We start from the raw sequence: 15,222 nt of genomic DNA on the forward strand, positions 1-15,222 counted from the left end.
TTCTTGCATAAAACATAACTTTTATTGTCTTTCTGGGCTTGTATGGAAAACTTGAGGAGGCCTTAAGAGGGAAAATCACAACAGTGACAAAAGCAAAATCCCTGAGCTGTGAGCCACATGCACAGCAGAGTAACATTGCAGTGGGGATTCTGGAAAGGGCTGGAGTCACCTGAGAGGTGGCTTCCCCAGGTTCAAGACCAAAGTGAATGAAAATCCTCATTTGAGGTAAAGACTCTCCATTTGGGCACCTACAGTTATAGTCCACCAGTATGAGCTCGTGGCCAGCAATCTCCAGAACAAACAGTCATAAGTGAGAGTCACCAGAAACAACAGTTTCAGACTTACTCTCCCAAGAAATAAAAGGCTAGAATTATTACAATAAGAATACCAAATAATAGTGTGGGAAGCATTTAAAGAAAAATAAAATGGAATTACAAGGTGAAGCACCAGCAGGTAGACAGAACAAGGTGACACTTTTTGAAGTGAAATTTTTGAAATCAGAAATTCAGGGGCTATGTCAAAAAACCAGATTGGACAGAGCTAAGGAAAGAATTGATGCATGGGGAGATTGATCTCAAGCAATCACCCATAACTTACCATGAAGAATCAAGGAAAAGAAAAATAAGAAAGATCAAAAGATACAGACAACTGAGGGAGGTGTTTTAACGTAAATATACTTGGAGTCCCAGAAGGAGAAATGACCAAAAAATTAGCAGAGACAATATATTAAGAGGTAATGACCAATAATTTTATAGCATTGGTAAAAGACACTATACCCAAATAGGAAAAATGAAAAGAAATCTACTCCTGTGGCACATCATAGTGAAATTTCAGAACAGAAAGGAGAAAGAGGAAACGTATGGAAAGACCACCTGCAAAGAGATGACAATTAGTCTGGTAGCAAATGCATCAAAAGCCAAAATGGCAACAAAAAGCAGAAAGCGTATCTTCAAACTCTGGAGAGAAAAAAAATGTCAGACTAGAGCTGTGAATGAGTAAAATTATCTTCCAGAAATAAGGGTAAAATACAGGATAAATAAAAATGAAGCAAATGCACTACCCTTCCACCTAACCTGGGAAGGAATTAGAGATGCACTGTAAGGAGAATGGAAATGACCAAGGAAGGAATGGTACAGATGGAAATGAGTAAATCTAAAGGGCATTGTCTGTACCTCCAGAGCCCAGAATAGTACCTGGCACAGAGTTGGTGATCAATCATTTTTAATAGGAAAAACAGTTCCATAAAATAATAACATTTCTCACTTAAGGGAGTTTGAAAAAGGCACACCTAAATTTTTGGACAAAACAGCAAAGTCAGGAGAAGTATGATTTTAAGGTTCTTGCACTGGTTTGAAGGGGTTTGTGATAGTCTTAGACTTTGTTAAGTATCCATGGGGAATTCCCAAGGAAAAATCACTAAAAAAGTAGAAATCGTGTATGAATTCTAAGCCAGAAGGGGGAAAATGTAAGAAACTACAAGCATGATACTCCAGTTGCTGCTTTAAAATTCTACACATAATAACCCAGTTAATCCTTACACTGCTTCTCTGATGTAAGTTGCCATTATTATCCTTACTTTTACAGAGCCAAGTACTGAGAGGTTGGGTGACTTTCCCAGAGTCACACAAATAGGAAAAAAAAAAAAACACTCAAATAAAAGAAGGGGCAAAAAGGAGGAGAATATGGTAAAAGTAGACAAATGGCAGAAAAATCAGATGGTAGAAACAAATGTCATATCTCTGCAATCACAATAAATGTAAATGGATTAAATTTGCCAATTTAAGACATAGATTGTGTGATCTAATTTAAAAAAAGAAATTGAACCTAATGCTGTTCCTAACAAACCCATCTTAAAAAATGAGAACATACACATTTGGATATAAAGGAATGGAAAAAGTTAGACTATGTGATTAACAACCAATAGAATGCAGGGTTGTTCTATTAATATCAGACAAAAAGTAACATATAATGCACAGAAAAGCATTAACTGATAGAGTCACCACAATAGGATATATTGTTCAATTTCACAGTAAGATACAGCAATTCCAATTTGCATTCATCTGATAAAATTGCCTCAAAATATATAAATCAATGCCTGATGGGAGTAATGGATAAATCCATACTCCTGGTAGATGTCAACATTCCCTATCTCAGTTATGGAGAAGCAAGCAAAATTTCTAAAAGCACAGAAGAACATCCCTGGTGAGTATGATATATACAACACATATGGAAGCCTGTGCTCAACAAGTGAGTGAACACTTTCTTCTTATGCACACACAGAACTCTTACAAAAATCAGTCCTGTGGTGGAGGAAATCCCTGGATCCCATTCTCCACCAAATGTACATGCATGATGCTCTTGGGCAAGTGGCATCATCTGGGCAAAGAAGGCACATCTCTCAGGTAACCGTGTCCCTTACCCAGCAGAGGGCAGGGCTAAACCCCATGCATGAGGCTGCTGGAGCTTACGGGCTGTTTGGGAAACTGTGGATCTGTGGATAGTGAAGGCAATGACAATGATGGTGGCAGTGTCTGTGACCACGAAGCCAGTAGCCAACAACCATAAAGAATCTCCTGTGCATGCTCCAGGCATTAATCTTTACATGGATCATCTCATCTAAACCTCATCATGGCTCTGACAAGAGGATACCATCACAGTCTCCACTTTAACATGAGGCAAATACAGGAATCATAACAGCCGCTTTTTACAGCCCCAGAGCTGACCTTGTCCCGGGGGCTGAGCTCCTCCTTCTATTTGAAGGGAAAGGAAGGCCAAGTGACAGACACTTCAAAGAGCTCCTCCTTCTACTTGAAGGGAAAGGAAGGCCAAGTGACAGACCCTTCAATTGCACGAGCCTGTCCCTACTGTTCTTGGGATTTTTGTGGGTTTGTTTTAATATTCTAATGGATGGAGTGGAGCTGACAGTGCTCTTATCCCCAAATCTACCTGGGAGTACACATTCAGTGCATGATGAACCATTCAGGCTAATCCCAGCTAAAGTGGAAAGCATGTAAGATAAAGCAAAGGAGAAGGTGTTACTGATTTGGGTTTTTTCCAAGATGGCAGGGGGGTTGAATGAAGAGTGAAACATGTGGAATGTCAGCAAGGGTCCTCTTCCTTGAAGGCAAAGATATCGGAGCCCTCCCTTCAAGATGGATGGGCCCAGCTGCGAGCCTGGTACCCAGAGGAAGCAGGAAGACATGCTGACACACACGGTGAGGGTGGCCAGTCCCTAACCCACAATATTGGGTCATTTACTGTCCATGCACCAAAGAGCCCCAAATAAGAAGTGACAGAGCTGGGACCAGGACTATGGTCTCCTAATGTGCTGGGATCCAGGATGGGATTCTGTTTAATTGTGGGGTTGAGATTTGGGACTATAAAACAATGGAGCCCATTGTGCTTTGAAGCCCCTACTAGCCATCTTCCTCCCCTATTCTGAGAGAAGTAGAGGTCCTCCAGATGAACCACAGACCTCTGGAACCCCTCCCTGAGCCCACTCCCCTTTGGTGGTGGGGCTCCCTCTTTGTGCCCCCAAAGCCCCAGCTGCAAATCCCTAGCCCAGCACCCCCCATGATGGGAACTGCTGGCCTTCTCTTGTCCCCCACTAAGACTGTGGTAAGATTGTGGGTCATTCACCTCAAGTGTGCTCCTGGCACAGTGACCATCAGTGCAGGCTCTTGTCGATCAATGAGGAAAAGTGGCTTTCATTTTGCAGTAGGATTTGCAGAACAGCAAACCTATTTCAGATTAAAGAATGTGTGTCATAACATAAAATAGCTCATCACAACCAGTTACTGTCTCCAGCACAGACAGGATGACAGGAGGGACCATGAGAGGGTCACGAAGGGTGCGTTTTACCATCAAAAGCCATATCGACCAAAGTCCATTATGACAACCTGTGAGCACAGGAGTGGGTGGGCTCTGTTGCATTAGTGATTGTCCCAAATACAGGAAAATTGATCTGTGACAAATTAATCCTGGCAGGTTTCATTTTCGATTTCCTTTCTGAATTATACAGAAGCATTAAAATGTACCCAAATAGGAAAGAAGAAGATGGGCCAAAGAGATACATGTGCCATATATTGATTTCTTACAAAAATACTTGAAGAGTAGATTTAATTTAACTAAATGGTAGTAGTAATATTGACATAGTAATCATACTACTAACGGCAAAGCTGTTTCTTGGGGCTCCACAGCTGACCCCTGTCTATGCAGGGGCCTGAGGTCTTCCTTCTACCTGAGGGGAGAGGAAGGCCAAGGGACAGACACGAGTTGCATGAGGTTGTCCCTACTGTTCTTAGGATTTTGTGGGTTCATTTCATTATACTAATGGATGGAGAGGAGCTGACGGTGCTCTTATCCCCAAATCTACCTGGGAATACACGTTCAGTGCATGATGAACCATTCAGGCTAATCCCAGCTAAAGCGGAAAGCATGTAAGATAAAGCAAAGGAGAAGTTATTATCCATTTGGGGGTTTCCAAGATGGCAGGGGGCTTGGATGACGATTAAATCATGTGGAAAGTCAGCAAGGGTCATCTTCCTTGAAGGCAAAGATAATGGCACCCCCTCCCTTCAAGATGGCTGGGCCCAGGTTTAAGCCTGGTACCCAGAGGAAGCAGGAAGACATGCTGGCACAGGAGGTGAGGGTGGCCAGTCCCTAACCCACACTGTTGGGTCATTTACTGCCCATGCACCAAAGAGCCCCAAATAAGAAGTGACAGAGCTGGGACCAGGACTATGTTCTCCTAATGTGCTGGGATCCAGGATGGGATTCTGTTTTCCCATCTGTGCAATACAGAGAACAGTGGTTCTCAAACTCAGGTCAATGGACTGGCTATATAAGAATCATCTGGGGATCTTCTAGAAGTGCTGGGATTACCAAATCACTAGCTTTACTGTGGGGACCAGGAATATGCAATTCCAAGCCACTCCAGCAATTCTAATGCCACAAGTTTGGGATCTGGGCCTCTGTTAGTCTCTTGGGACTGCTGTAATGAAGTCCCACAAACTGAGGGGCTTCAGACAACACAGATTTATTCTGTCTCAGTTCTGGAGGCCAGGAAAACAAAATCACAGTGTAGGCAGGACCATATCCCACCCCTGAAGAGGCTCTAAGGAAGAATCCATTCCTCACCTCTTCCAGCTTCTGGCGCCCTAAGCCTTCCCTGGTTTATAGCTGTGTCACTCTAGGCTCTGCTTCTGTCTTCACAAGACCCTCCCTTTGTGTGTGTGCGTGTGTGCGTGTGTGTGTGTGTGTGTTTCTACTGTATGTGTCTTAGAAGTCCAGTTGTTATCAGATTTAGGGCCCACCTACACAATCTAGGATGATCTCACCAAAAGATCTCTAGTACCTGCAAAATCTCTTCTTCCAAATAAAGTCACATTTGCAGGGTTTGGGATTAAGATGTGGACAGATATTTTGGAGAGCCACTACCTGGCTCACTAGTGCTCCTTTTTCACTAAAGTTCTGGATACCTGTGCTGCTCCCAAAGACAGGGCACTGACACCAATACCTGTTCCCCATAGCCCATCACTGGGAAGTGGTCATTTGTTGAGAATTCCTCGTTGCTCTTGGACAGGGACCTTGGTGATTGTGATCCTTGAGCAAGGACAACCAGTCCAGAAGGATGAATAAGCAACTCTCTCTCTGCTTTTTTTCCCCCTGCATTAGAAGGCATCACTGGGCCCATTGCAAACCCTTCTGCCCTTCCTTCACTCCTGGGAACATGGTGGAGGATGGGGAGACAGGGAAAGAGATGGAGAGAGAGAGAGAGAGAGAGAGAGAGAGAGAGAGAGAGAGAGAGAGATTGAGCCCTGCCATGCAAACTGCACAAAGCCAGCTTTGGTTCCATTCCCAGGGCTGAGCACAGGGCCTGACAGAGAGCAAGATCCAAATAAACTGCATGTTTAAACCCCAAATATCTGCATGTCTGGCTCCCTTACTTCATCTGGGGCAGCTCAGATGGTGCCTTGCAGAGACTTCACTAACCAGAGCCATGTAGGGAGTGCCCCAAGCTGTTGTCTCCCCCAGTCTGCTCCTCTCACTCACCACACCAGACAAATTACCTAATTACTCAATCTTCTTTTGAGTGTTCCCTGCCCAGAGGCAGAATTTGATTCATGGCTACGTTTCTGCTATCTGGAATGGTGCCTGTCACACAGGAGTAGATGACTGGCTGGCTTGATGGTTGGCTGGCTGGTGGATGGATGGATGGATGGATGGATGGATGGATGGATGGATGTGTGAATGGGTGTATAGGTGGATAGGTGGGTGGGTGGATGGAGGGATGCATGGATGAGTGGATGGTGGATGGAAGGATGGTTGGATGGATGGATGCATGGGTAGATGGATGGATGGAAGGATGGATGGATAGGTATATGGGTAGATGGGTGGGTGAAAAGATGGATGGATGGATGGATGGAAAGATGGACTTTTGAGGCACCAAAAAGGCAGGATAATTTGGTTATAGGTCAAATAAATTGGTGTGTGGAGGACAAAGAGGCTTGTGTTTTGGCCCTGGGATAGAGCTGGACCTTGGGATGCTGGTGAAGAGCTGGAGTTGTGCATTCAGTGAGTGATGAGCTTAGTCTGGAGAGAAGAGGGTCAAAGATGGCTCCTATATCCTGGGTGCAATAGTCTTCTATTGCTGCTGAAACAAATTAGCACACACTCAGAGGCTTAAACAATAGGAATTTACTGTATCACAGTCCTGTGGGCCAAAAGTCTGACATGGGTCTCACTGGGCTAAAACCAAGGAGGCACCAGGACCAGCTTCCTTTCTGGAGACTCTACGGGGGGAATCTAGTCCCTTGTGTCCTAGGACTGAGGTCTGTTTCCCTGGTGGTTATCAGATTCTGGAAGTCCTTGACTCTTGGCCTCTTCTGTGGACTGAATTATGTTCCTCCCAAATTCATATATTGAAGCCCTAAATTCCAGTGTGGCTGTTTTTAGGGTTGGTGCCTCTGAGGAAGTAATCAAGGTTAGATGAGGTCATAAGGAGGGGGCCCAATATGATGGGACTAGTGTCATTTAAAGAAGAGACACCAGAGAGCTCTGTCTCTCTGCCTTGTGGGGACACAGTGAGAATGTAGCCATGTGCAAACCAGGAACAGGCTCTCACTGGGAACCGTCTTTGCCAGCACGTTGACCTGGGACTCCAAGCCTCCAGAACAGTGAGAGTAAACATCCATTGACACCAGTAGCCTGGACCTTGCAGGCTGAGATGCCCCCAACTCCACCTTCAAAGCCAGCACGAGGGGGTGAAGTTGTTCTTGTGGTTTGATTCTCTCCTGATGACCCTCCTCTTCCTCCATCTTTCTTTAAGGGCCTGTGGTATTGCACTGAACCCATTTGAATAAACCAGGAAGATGTCTATGTCTTAAGGTCCACAGCCTCAATTCTACCTCCAAAGGCCCTTTTGTCACATAACATGGGGTATTCACAGGCTCAGGGATTAGGGTGTAGTCATGTTTAGGGGCTGCTATTCCACTGACTACATGGGGAAGAATGTGTAGCAGTTAGAACCAGGATGAGGCCATGATGCATGTTAATTTAATCCTTCTAGAGGCTACCTGCTGACTCTGAGGGGCAAGCAGTTTCCAGGCTATTTGGGGCTATTTGAGGGGTCACCATTCTACTACCTCTCTGACTCAAGGGCAAGAGAAAATCTTGAACCCTTGAAGCCCAACAAATATTCTGTAGATCTCCTGGGCTATTGAATTCCAACTAGACATACCTGGGACCCAACAAAGCAGAAAGAAAGAATGTAGGCTTTTCATACATGAGAGTATTCCCCTTTGAGATCTGTTTGTCCATCCGTCCATCTGCCCAAGAAAACTTATTGGCAGAAAAAGTTTCTGGGTGTTGTATAGGAATCCCGGCTGCCAGATGGATATGGGGGACCCTGGTGCTCATTCCAGCCCAGTGGGTCTTCCCAGAAGGGGCACTGGTTAACCTCAGTGAATAAACAAACCACCCCAGTGCTGCAGAAATGCAAACTGCCCTCAGAGAGGGGCTAAGAGGGCACTGCTGAGATCATTTAGTTGCTGCTTGGTTAGAAGAAGTGAGTTGCAGAGGATGTCTCTGCACTTAGCCTTGTTGGAACCAAGATCCTCAGCTACTGATATGACATAGCCTCTGGTCTCCAAGACCATCAGAGGCAGCCAATTAAACCAAAAATACTCCAGACAGCAATTGCAAGGGAGATCCATGGGTTAGCTCAAAGCTTGTGCCCCCAGAAACTGCCTGTCATGGAGCACAAATGATGTGCTGTCCTTCCCAGAAACCCCAGAGTGAAAATGAGTTTTAATCACCTGTCCCCCTAACACTAATCACCACCCATCAGCAGGACAGACCCTGCCAAAGCACATAATTCTCAATCACACAGGCTAAATAAATGAATAATTACAGGAATAAACTCGGCAGTTATTGCTAGCACATTAAGCATGGGATAGACTCTCTTTGCTCCCCAGTCTGAATGCAGAGTCCCTGGGGCTGTCAAACTCAGGCTGGCAGGGCCACTGGGAGGGACAAAGACTTGCACATCAGGCCTGTGCCCCATGCTCCTCAGCTGCACCTCTGATAGAGGGTCCAAGCCACTCTGCAAGTCCTCACTGGAGACTAGAAAAAGCCATGTCCCTCCTGAGAGGACCCAGAAGGCAGCTAGAGAGATCATTCATCCCCTAATGTGGTCAGGAACACATGGGAAAATGGACCACAGCAGCAGCATCCTTCTCTCTTGTCCAGAGTGCATGAAGCTCGTATGGAAAAGAAGCCAGAGGCTGGAGTCATGGACGCCAGCCATGTCCCAGCCTGCTCGTTCTACCTCTGGGGAAACTGAAGTTCCCCACAGCCTTTGCAAGGAATGAGGCTCATGAACATGTTTTTATTACAGCTAAAATGGCCTGTGCCCACCGCTGACCATGCCTGCTTGGTCCAGAACCCTCCTCAGGTATCAAATAGAGACAAAAACAGGCAATTTTCTTCTCTTTCTATTTCTGTATTAAAGTAATCAAGTGGTGTTGTGTTCAAGCAGCTGTTTACCCAAAGGAATGAACAGAGATCAATATTAATATCTGGACACCTACACACTAATCTTTTTGAAATGTCAGAAAAAAATAAGGCATCGAGAAATTCTATTCTAGACCTTTGCCAGTAATGGGAGTGAAACTCAATCTCTCTCTCTCAATCTCTCTCTCTCTCTCACACACATACACACACACACACAATTTCGTCCCCACACTCATGCTTCTGAAGGTGACCCATAGCACCTGAATGGACACCAATGGTCCATGTGGAACTCTGAGATTTGAGAGTAGAGTTTTGGTCCTTTTCATGTGGAAAGATCAAAGTGTGAGCCCCTTTGTTCCGAGACTGGAGGGTGGCAGCCAGTTGACAACTGGAGAGGGGCCAGGCCCTCCACCCTTCTCCATGATGTTAGATGGATTCCTGAGCCAACCTGCACACATGTGAATGCCTTTTAAGGAGCATTCTCCAATACCATACTACAATTTTGTTACTAATTGATCAGAAGCTCAGATGTAAACAGAAGGCATCCAGGGGTCCTGCCTGTATTTCTAAGTGATTTGAGAGCTGTGCTCAGGGGCCACCCACAGAAGGTTGTTCTGGAATTAAGAAGCAAAGGGGCCAAGTGGGAGCTTGGTGGCTCTAGAGCTGATCCCTTCTGGAAGCAAGTGTCCTATGAGCACCCTGTTTCTCTCTTGAATGTCCTCAGTCACTGCCCCAGGAGGGCTGCTTGGTGTCCTTTTACTTCCTTGGCCCCAGAATCCTTCACCAAACACCAAGCCCTTTGGGGAGCCACAAAGAGAAACCTTTGCTTGAAGTATGCATGGTTCCCATAGCTTCCTTGTCCGGGACAGGGAGTCCTCTACAGGCAACCTCCTCACCCCCCAATGGGGCTACGTGCACCAGCCTGTCTTCTCGGAGCCACAGCTCCCTCGTCTGAGAAGCAGCAGGGAGCAAAGTCATCTCTGGGTGGCCATGTGGGTTCAGGACAGCTCATACGATCTGCCTGATATAATGCTTGGAATATGACAGGGGCCATTGTGGTTGTCAAGAGTACTAAAAATATTAATTACTACCATTTATTATTATTGATTCTTTTCTTCTTTTTATTGCCACCCACATACCTTGGATTGAATGGATCACCATGAAGGCCACCTGCCCTTTGTGTTTTGTCCCCTGGCTACTACCTTCACTGTGCCCCAAAGGCCCAGCCTATCAGCCTGGGCCGACCCCCTATCAGTGAGAGGCCCAGCCCTGCTGCTGATACTCATCGATGGGGTCTCAGCTGAGTTCCAGCCTTGCTGGACCTCTGTTGTCTAATCCTCAAGGACGGGAGAAGCCTTCCACATGCACGTCCAGATTTCTGTGACCCTTGCAGACTCCTGTCAGAAGAAGAGACCAGACAAGGGAGACATTGAAATGGCCCCACAACCACTGAAGACACAGTGTTTGCCTGGGGCTTCTTTCCCACCTGTGTTTTGGACCCTGGAATTCCACTTCCTCCAAGTCGATGGAAAACAAACAAAGAACATACATCTGTGAGAACATGGTGGTCGACAGCTGGAGGAAATAAAGAGCTGGCTGGAGGCAAAACAGCCGTCGTCCAACCGCCCTAAGCCGGCACAGCCCTTTCCTCAAGGAAATCTCTGTGGAGACAACAGATAAAGCCAGTGTTGTATTAGTGTAAGTCTATTTTACAAGTCCAAAGTGATTCTACTTCATCATCTTAAAGCAAAATCAATAAGAAACAAGAATGAAAAACACCAAAAGCAAAAGGCAGAGACTTGTAGATGAGAAAAAAAGAAAACCACTCTGATAGGAATCTTGATTTCCCATATTGTGGGGGAAACATGGGAACTTTGGTGCAAATGGTAGCACTCTCCAGCATCCTGTCCTCGAGATGCCCTTCATTCAGGCTGATCCAGAAGCTTCAAAGAGGAGGGACAGGGAACATGTGTTTACAGTAGAAACACTAAAAAGGACAGACACAGGCCTCATCATACATCCCCCAAAAATTGGATGAGAGGCACCGAAATTCACAACAGCTCTGAGACAATACAGTGGTCACCGTCATCACCCCGGGAGTCACACGCCCTGTGCCTCACACCCTCGGTGCCCCAGCAGGCTGCGGGCAGCATGTCCGGTGGAGGAGAACTGTTCTTTGCTGGTACCAAGTGTGCACCATCTTGAGAGCTGCAACTTTCCTGATCAGTGACACTGGATAGACCATTGAAACACAGGCACCAAGAGAAGGAAGTTCATCCCACATTCTGCAGACATCTTTATTCATCCAAAATCAGTGGTTTCCAGGGTGTCAAAGATATAACATGTAGGAAAAGGTGCCCATGGTCTGAAGTTCTACCACTGGGGACTAAGAAGCCAGGGGCTCTTCAGTCAACCCTGATGGCTTCTCCACCTCCAGTCTCACCTGTGGCCCCTCACTCCTCTGCTTGGAACTCAGGGCCCACCTGCTGCTCCTCTGGGCACTCTTGTGGCCTCCCTTTGCCCAAAATTCCTTTCTGCCAAGTGTTCACACAGTTGGCCTCTCCAGTCTGGGCTCATGTGCCCTTTAAAGGAGGCTGATCTGAAAATTACTCCTTCCCACTCACCCACTACTGCCCCCCAACCTCGCCAGTTCTGTCCTGTTCAGCCTCTCTCCCTGCCTGGTGCATTGCATTCTATGTACTTCTTTATTCTATTTACTGTTAATCATCTGTTGCTGTCACAGTGGAATACGTTGTTTGTGACCTAGAATAGGAACCTGTGATGGATCATTTAGTAGGTCAGCGTGGCTGGGACATGGGGCTTAGGGATGTGGTCATACATTATTCTGGGTGGTTTTGTGAGGGTGTGTTTGAACGAGATTGATATTTTATTTTATTTTTAAAAAAATTTTTTTAACATTTATTTGTTTTTGAGACAGAGAGAGAGAGAGAGCATGAACAGGGGAGGGTCAGAGAAGGAGGGAGACACAGAATCGGAAACAGGCTCCAGGCTCTGAGCCATCAGCCCAGAGCCTGACGCAGGGCTCGAACTCATGGACCGCGAGATCGTGACCTGAGCTGAAGTCGGACGCTTAACCGACTGCGCCACCCAGGCGCCCCGAGATTGATATTTTAGTTAGTGGACTCTGAGTAAAGACTGCTCTCCCTGACATGGGTGGGCTTCATCCAATCAGTTGAAGATCTTCATAGGAAAAAAGACTGGCCTGTCCTGAGCAAGAGTGAATTCTATGGCAGACAACCTTCAGGTTTTCTCTGGGTCTGCAGCCTGAAGATTTTGGACCTGCCAGTATCCATAATCACGTGAGCCAATTTCTTACAATAGATCTCTCTATATGTATAAATTTTCTGTTGGTTCTTTTCTCTCTGGAGAATCCTGACTAACACAGAGAGCTCATAACTGTTGAGTGAAGGAATGAATGAGTGAAGGAAGGAATAAATGGCTTTGAGAAGGAAACAGGGATTCATGGGAAGCCATTCTGGGGCTGGGAGAGAGCCAGCATCCTCGTGGGCTTCTTGGTGCTCTCCCTTTACCATGTGAGGTCTTGTTCAACCACTGAGCCCCCACCTGGAGGCTCACCACCTGGAGAAGCCATGCTGCCTCTTTGTTGTGGGAAGCATTTAAGCCTCAGGATGTCAGGTGTGGTGTGAGCAGATTCTCCTCCTTCGATGGTGAGGAAAGGATCATCCAGTGCTCAGAATCAGAGGACCCAATTACCATCTGTGGCCAGAGACGCAGCCTCCAGAGCCTTTGTTGTCTCGAGTCCACAGTGGGGAGAAGAGTAACTCCTACCTGCGGGTTGTCATGAGTAATGAACACAGGTGATGCGGGCAAAGGCTTTCCAGAGTACCTGTTACAACAGGCTCGGTGGTGCTGGATGCGTGCCTTCATCTACTCAGGTTGTTACAACAAAATTACCAGAGACCAGGTGACTTACAGACAACAGACATTTATTTCCCACAGTTCTGGGGGAACAGATTCAGTATCTGCTGAGGACATGTTTCCTGGTTCATCAATAGCCAGGCTGTCTTCTGGCTCCCCTGGGGGGAGGGGAGTTCCTCCCCTGGGGGGATGGGGGAGGGAGCTCTCTGGGGCTTCATGTAAGGGCACTCATCCCTAATGACCTCCCAAACACCCCTCCTCCCAATACTACCACCTTTGGGGTTAAGATTTCAACATGTAAAATTGAGGGGGGGGGGGACACAAATGTTCAGTCTATAGCAATGTTGTTACCAAAATGGAATATGTCGAATGTGCAAGTGACCTCTCTAGTCCTTGTGCACCAGCCCTTCACAGAGCCTTCCATTTAAGGCGCCATGTTTGATCACTCATTGATTCATTGAACCAAGTGCCTACTGTGGCATCAGCCTGGCTCAGGGCTGTGGAGAAATCTGCCCTGGGTATGAACCACCGTACCTCACATTTTTGGGGAGGTGGCAAGGGGCAGAACAACAAAGGAGCAAGATGGTACCAGTGTTCTGGAAGAGTCTGGGAGCAAGAGGAGGGACCTGGTTCAGAACCGCTCTTCCCAGCAGACCAGCCAGCATAAGCCCAGAGTTCACCATCATCACATCACACCAGTTGTCACCCACTGACTCATTTCCTGGTGCTGAATTATGAGGCTCAGAAGATTTTCCAATACCCTCACTCAATTCTGTAGATGAGAAAGCCACAATATCCAGACTCCAATTCAGAAAGTTGGTGCCACGCTTACCCTTTAGCTATCTGCTTGCCCTCTCAAGTTTCTGGTCAGATTTGTGGTTGGGGCCGGGGTACCTCAACATTCCCATCTTATGTGCCCACTGGAATGGTGTCTAGGTGAGAGAGTACCAGGGCTCTCCTTCCCTGGAGGGCTGAATATTCAGTTCCAATGGCCTGGGCTACACACACCCATCCTTCTTAATTCAAACACCCTGCATGGTGAAGTGTGTCAAACACTCAGAATCAACACAAAATGAAATGTTTGACAATGTGGCCTTGCCACAGATGACATCACAGAAACTTCCATGAGTAGCCTTCATTTCCTCTGGGTAGCAAGAACACGCTCAAAGCTTCATTCTGCATCACAAGCAAGGTGGTCATCCAGGCCCCTATGGGCACCACCTCCTGGAACTATAATCATAAAACCCAGTAAAACCCGGGGTTCTGATTGGGGGCCTGATCCCCTGAAGTCCGCCTCTTGATGTGGTTGACATTGACCAAGAGTGGCTGAGCTTTGTTATTCTCTATCTGATTGCTTCTATGGGTGTGGATGCCTTTAAACTATCCTCTTTCCTATTTGGGGGTCTCTGTTTATCCTTCGAAATGGCCTGGCTAACGACTCCTATTTAACCTCCTGCTTTCCTTTCAGAAAAATGACTCCCATAAAAATCACTAGACTGGTGTCTGAGCAAACTCTTTGGTGTCATAAAATTTTGATGTAGAGGTTTAGCAAACGTGACAGGACGTTTTTGCGTGCCCTTCCAAAGTGTGCAAACTATTTTTGGTGTGTGGGCATTTACAGAATATTGCCAGAAACGAGCTCTCCCCCCACACTCCTTTGAAAGGGGAAGAAGTGATGAGTCAGGCCACGATGAAACAGGTTCTGAGTCAGAAGTCATGGGTTTACCAAGTGAAGTACTTCAAGATAATGTTCAGGCACAAAGTATTGGAACAGAGACAAAAAGGGCCAGGGGGGATATGGACATCCAGAAAAGGAATGTGGGTTGTCAGTCACATGGTAGTTGCTTCTACTCTGAGGAGGTGAAAGGGGGGACAGGAACCCTGCCTGGAGTATACTTTGCTCATCATTTCAGTAGAGGAAACACCTGAGGTCAAGTACCATGTTCCCAGGGGAGTCATGTGGCCATACACGGGCGCTGGGTGGGGCTATGGGAATGGGGTTCTTTTTATTCCCCACATCACCTGCAGGATTTTGTGCCCTGCATGATGCATTCGGGGAACAGCTACCGAGAAATTTCTTCCCGAATGGTGTCACATACGCACAGACATGGTGGTTCAAACAGTTGGCGTAAAACAAGCCCCAGAGTATCCAAAAGGAGGAATGAGAATTGTCTCAAGAAAGTGTAGCTGACCCTCCCCCACCCAGAGATGAGAGCCAGGATTTGGGGGAAAGAAGAAAATGACATTTATTGTGGGTTCCGTGGGGAACAAGCCCGGAACAGGGCCAGACATGTGCAGGGTCACGTC

The 15,222-nt window shown here is 46.6% G+C and overlaps 1 long non-coding RNA gene across 1 annotated transcript; it reads right to left on the reverse strand.

Moving 5' to 3' along the window:
* Window positions 1-10,125: 10,125 nt before the first annotated feature.
* LOC121018055 (uncharacterized) lies at window positions 10,126-11,672 on the reverse strand. The gene is made up of 3 exons (XR_005785010.1): window positions 11,459-11,672; window positions 10,502-10,676; window positions 10,126-10,412 (listed from the first exon to the last, which is right to left on the reverse strand). It is a non-coding gene; the product is annotated as an uncharacterized LOC121018055 (long non-coding RNA).
* Window positions 11,673-15,222: the final 3,550 nt, after the last annotated feature.

This window comes from Herpailurus yagouaroundi, unplaced genomic scaffold (genome assembly GCF_014898765.1).
Source record: "Herpailurus yagouaroundi ecotype Mexico unplaced genomic scaffold, PumYag 77, whole genome shotgun sequence".
Lineage (NCBI taxonomy): Eukaryota > Metazoa > Chordata > Mammalia > Carnivora > Felidae > Herpailurus > Herpailurus yagouaroundi.